We start from the raw sequence: 6,158 nt of genomic DNA, 5'->3' as shown, positions 1-6,158 counted from the left end.
CTGTTATAGATGGTTATAAGCTGCCATGTAGATGCTGAGAACTGAACCTACGTCCTCTGCAAGACCAGTAAGGGATCTTAACTGCTGAACCATCTCTCCAGTCCCTCCACATACTTTTCATGTGCAAGGTGGCCCATGTCATTTGAATATTTTTACATAGCTATCATTCTATGTGGGATAGTTCCATATCAGTGAATTCAACCAACCGCTGATGGAAAATACTAGGTAAAAAATTACATCTGTTTGAACATGTGCAGACACTTTTTCTCATCACTGTTTCCTAATGAGACAGCATGGCAACTATCTGCATAGCATTGGCATCAGATTAAGTTACCAATAAGGCCAATACAGTGGCATGTGTTCATAATCCCACACCTGGGAGGTGGAGGCAAGAGGATCAGGAGTTTAAGGTTAGCCTTAGCTAGATGAGACCTTGTCTCAAAAACAAAAGTATTGTAAGTAGATATGATTTGAAGTATATAAATATGAGCAGAGGTGGTATGTGTAGGTTATATGAAAAGAATGTGTGTGTGTGTGTGTGTGTGTGTGTGTGTTTGTATTATATATGATAGAATTGAGCACCCAAGGTTTTTTGATACTCACATGGTGTCGTGAGGATACTGATGAATACTGATGAATGACTATATTTGATGTGTAGTTAGATGAGAACTACAAAGGTAAGAGAGCCTTGGACTTTCCATCATCTTAAAGTGACTGTCAGCCACACCTGACCCATAAAGTTATCATCCCGCATGCTCTGGGTCTGTGGGTTCCTGACAACCTAGAGGAAGGGAAACCCCCCTCAGAAAGAGACTCCCCAATGCCTCTGTCAAAGCACCACATGAATGTCTCTATAGAGACCCCAGCTTCACTAGGTCGCATGTAAGGAAATAGTGAACTGCTACAGAACTGCCTGCTCATTACAGCTAAAGAAAGGATAAGCATTTAGGATTTGTTTAGGGCTCATTAGGAAAATCAGGGCCAAGGATCAGACCTTGAAGAAACCTGTTCTACAGCTTCTGGGAGGCCAGGTAGCTGCCAAGGGGCTGATAGGTAGGCTGGTACAGCTGGCAGATAGCAAGGCTGGGGCCCATGAGCTACTGCTCATCTTACTCTGGCCCTGACACTCTTCCCTTCACTTTATTGCTGAGAAAATGGAGGCCCACAGTAAGTCTCTAGTTAGTTTTGTTTCTTTTTCATAGGTGGGAGTTTCACTATGTAGCCCAGGCTTCCCTTGGATTTATAGTCTTTTTGTCCCAGCAACCTAATCAGCTGGTATTGCAAAGTTTTACGCTCCTATTATGTGTCAAGTATGTGAAATATCAACATTTAAGGTTTCCATTGTCTTTATAGCAGACACACATTTAATATAATTGTTCATCAGTTCTCATGATACAACTGGTAAACTAGGACTCAGGACTAGAAATGGCCTACTAAGGACACAGAATAATCCCAGCCCCCTCCCTGTACTCATGCCATACAGTTTGACCCCCTCTGGCCTGACCTAAATTTCTAAAGTATCTTCATCTACGAATTTATTTATTTGTTGTCGTGTTGAGTTATGGTTTAATTATGCAGCCACAGATGACCTAGACCTCTCTATGTTGACTAGGGTGGCCTTGAACTTATAGAGATCTGCCTATCTCTGCCTCTTGATTGCTGGAATTAAAGCATGCACTACCACACCCAGCTGGAAGTACTTTTAAAATGTAATGATACAATTAATGCTTACTCCAACTAGTTGAATTGCAAAACAGAAACCAGATTTACAAACATTTCTCCCTCCACTCTAGCATCAGCTTCGTCAAGGTCTTTTCTGAGCCCCTTTTCATCATCTCTGGTCTACTGGGGTCTGGCCATGTCACTTTACCTACATAAGCACATTTTAAAGTCCTTCCATGGACTTTCTGAACCCAGAGATGCCTGAACTTCCTCTACCAGAACAGCAGATCTCTTCAAATTTTCAGTTCAATGTTCCCTCCTCCCACGTGGACACAGAGGGTGTTTCAGTCCTCAATCCTGTGTGAGAAGGGAAGGAAGGGCCTGGGGATGAGCTCAGTGCTAAGCACTTGCTGAGCATGCATGAGGCCCTGGGTTTGAACCTAGAGAATTGGAGATTGGGGTTGGCTGAGTGGTGCAGGGGCAGGAAGGGATGTGGTAAAGGCAGCAGGGTCTGTAGTGTCCTGGACATATTGCCAGGCTCAGGGGATAAAGTGATGAACCAGGAGAACCTAGGGCCTCTGCTACAGCAGTCCCATTGCCTCCCCTGGGGTCCAGGCCTTCCCTGCTCTCTGGCCACATGTCTCTTCCTACCTCCTGTGAGAACCTTGTTCACTAGTCATGGGGTTCCTGGTAAACTTCCACCCTCATCAGCTCCACAGACTTCCAGATCACTGCCTGCCCACAGCTTGATTCCCCAGACCCTAGAAAGTAGAAGTCATCAGATGTCTTCTCCCTCAGAAAGAGAACCATGGGGTATATAGATTTGCCTACTGGTTTGCTAAGAAAATGAGAACCCTTGTACAGCAGAATGAAGCACTCTGAGCCCTCCCCTAGACAGGGTATTCCCCAGAAATTCCTACCTGCTACAATGTCTTACAACAGGGAATAGGCCCAGAGTCAACACAGAGCCGCCCCGCCCCAGCCAGAGGCACAGATCAGAGACTGGAAAGATTTGTGGAATATCTTAGCCACTGTGTTGACATTTAACTGGGTGTCAGGGACCTGCCCATGTTTGCATTCATTAACTCAGGTAACTTCAGGAGAGCTCCAGAAGGCCACTGAACTTACTCTGCTCCGTTGTTCAGATGAGGAAGATGACGACGCACCAGGAGATGCCTTCTCCTCTTTTGACACCACCCTCCACCCATCTTTCTCAGTTTCTCTACCAACCTCCTAACTGGGCTACGTGCATGTATGCTCCTTCAGAACAATGCAGACAGCACGGAAAGCCTGGGAAGCTACTCACTGCAGCCAAAGAGCCCTTACACTGAGAATGGCCTTATTCTTCCCCAGGCCCTACCACCCGTCTTTCCAATCTCCCAGCCTCCTCCTCTACTTCTGATCTCCTCCCCTCCAGGACACCTTCTTCATACTGTGCTCCAACCACCCAGAAGCTAAGCCACCGCTGCCTCTCTCTGCTTCAAGAACAGAGGCCTTCACTGTGCCCCAGTGGGCTGAGTGTAAGGATGACTTCCCAGGACACAGGGAAGATGCCAGTGTGTTACCACAAAGTAGTCGTGGTTGTCCTGACCAGTGGGCAGCAAGACCACAGGAAACCAAGAAAGCTTTAAGCACAAAGACTTGAACTGGCCTGGGGAGCTGCAGAAGAATGGCCGCAACCTACCCATCCCCCACCCCAGCTAGGCTTCCTGCCAATGTTAGGTTGCAGAGCGGGCAAAGTAGAGCCTGGAAGAGTATTCATCCATCCATTTCCTGGATATGTGTGGGAAGTGGGGTCCTATGAAGGAGACTTGTTGTGCAGGCAGGAAATGGGGTCCTGTGCAGGGGACTTGCTTTATATTGGTGAGAATGGGGTTCTATACAGGGGACTTTTTATACAGATGGGAACCGGGGTCCTAGTCAGAGAACTTGCTTATGTGGGTAGGAACTAGGGTCCTATTCAGGGGACTTGCTATACACATGGGAACTGGGGTCCTGTGCAGCGAACATGCACAAGACTGAGAATTCCTCTTGTGGCAGGTGAACATCTTGACCAGCTCAGACTGGGATCTGATGGGATCTGACAGGTGCAAAGGCAGTATGTAGTCTGAGGCTTCCCTAGAGCCTCCGGGCACGCTGTACCCTCGCTGGAGGAACTGACTGGGAATGAACCCCTGGATTTACGTTCCCTGGGGTTTGCCCAGGCACTAGCCTTGTGTGAGTAAGTTCATTCCCCAAATTTCCTCTTTTCGGTAAGCAGTGGCTACTTCCTTCTGGGCGGCCACTTCCTCCTGGTCACTGGGTTCCAAGAAGCTGGCCAGGGCAGAGGCCCATGTGGCACAGACGAGAGGCTGAAGCTACATTTGTTTGGTTGCACTTTACATAAACTGTAGAAAGTACCCAAACTGAAGGTAAAAGGCAGTGCAGGGATGAAATACACCTAATGTCCTAGATGAGACAAGGAAATCAGGAAATCAGCAGCAGCCTAGAGTGGCCTTAGCACATGGGTGGAGGTCAAGTTGAATTTGGAGTTGATTACAAAGGCTTGGACACTTCCCATGGCTCAGGGGGATCCAGACCTTCCAGGGACCCCTGACAAGATGGTGCTTTACTTTGCCATGGGGGACTCTCAAGCCTGCTTTTAGCCTCCTGACAGAGCCACATTCTGGGTTTGGCCAGAGCCAGGCAGGGGCCAAGTCAAATTATCCCTTAGAGACTAACAGCTCAGTGTCCAGGTATGCAGGCTTTTGAGAGACCAGTGAAGTATTTGTTGAATAAGAAAATGACAGCTGTGTGTGTTGGTAGGTGCATGTAATTGCAGCACTTGGGAGGCAGAGGCAAAAGCGTTAAGTTTCAAGCTATCCTGGACTTTATAGAGAGAGCTTGCCCTGCCCCACAAAAGACAGGGGGAAAAAAAACCAGGAATGTGTTGACTTCAAATTCCACAAAGAAGATCAAAATCAAAATTAATAAGCATTTTCTTAAATATCTATAAAGTGCAATATTATGTCCATTTGCTAGGAATCATAAATATGCCCTACCTTGTAGACTTTACTCTTTTCAGTTGGCCAGAATTGCCAGGTAGACACAATAACTCTCAGGAAATCATAGCCAGGGCTGGAGAGATAGATCAACGGTTAATAGCACTTGATGCTCTTGCAGAAGACTGGGATTCTGTTTCCAGCACCCATATGGTGGCTCACAACCATCTGTAACTCCATCTTCAGGACATTCAACCCTCTTTTGACTTCTGCAGGCACCAGGCACACATGGTGCACATACATGTATGCAAGCAGAATACCCATACATATAAAATAAACAAATCTCTTTTTAAAAATTAAAAAGGGGGGCTGGAGAGATGGCTCAGAGGTTAAGAGCACTGGCTGATCTTCCAGAGGACCCGGGTTCAATTCCCAGTACCCACATGGAGGCTCACAACTGTCTATAATTTCTGTTCCAGAAGATCTGGCACCCTCACACAGACATATATGTAGGCAAACATCAATGCACACAAAATAAAAACAATTAAAAAGAAAATTAAAATGAACAACTCGTTGTCATATAATATCAAGAGCACAAATATGGATGTATCATAGGACTTTAAATTTTTTTATTTATTTATGTGTATGAGTGCTTTCCTGGATGTATCTATGTGAAAGATATAAGTGACTAAAGAGGAGGATTACATCCCTGGAACTGGAGTTACAGGTGGTTGTGAGCCATTTGAGTGCTGGGAATCAAATTTGGGACCTCTATAGAGAACAGTGGTTCTCAACCTTTGGGTCAAAACCCCTTTGTGGGTCTAAGAATCATTTCACATGGGTCAAATATCAGATATCCTGCATATAAGATACTCACATTACAATTTGTAACACTAGCAAAAATACTCTTATAAAGTAGCAACAAAATAACTTTGTGGTTGGGGGTCACCACCACATGAGGAACTGTATTAAAGGGTCCTTTAACTGTATTAAAGGAAGGTTGAGAACCACTGTACTAAATCAACTCTCCAGCCCCAATCTTTGAACATTTTTATATCAAAACACGGTTGATATTTACCATGGGACATGAGAGCATTTCAGTATGTTTACTATGACATAGGTGTAGCTTCCAAAATGAGGAAGGCAGGGCCCTGCAGCCCTAAAGTGGGGTCCCAGCCTCATCCAATTCAAGTGTTCAGGGAATTCAGATGCAGCACAGTTGGGCCAGGATCAGCTTGGGATCCCTGTCCAGTGCTGTCTACCTATCTGCCTGCCCAGACTTTCTCCGAGGCAGAAGGAGGCACTCTCCCTCTGCCCAAGAAGGATGTCATCTGTATTTATTTATTTGTTTGTTTGTTTGTTTATTTGTTTGTTTATTTATTTATTTATTTTTACCAGATATCTATTTCCAAATGACACCTGCAAAGCTTGAATCCGTCCTCTAAGACCATAGTTCATGGACAACCCCACTTTCTCGAAGCTCACTGACTGAGCTGAGGTAGGCTGTATCCTTCT

The sequence above is a fragment of the Peromyscus maniculatus genome, chromosome 7 (assembly GCF_049852395.1).
Source record: "Peromyscus maniculatus bairdii isolate BWxNUB_F1_BW_parent chromosome 7, HU_Pman_BW_mat_3.1, whole genome shotgun sequence".
Lineage (NCBI taxonomy): Eukaryota > Metazoa > Chordata > Mammalia > Rodentia > Cricetidae > Peromyscus > Peromyscus maniculatus.
This window is presented reverse-complemented; position numbering follows the sequence as displayed.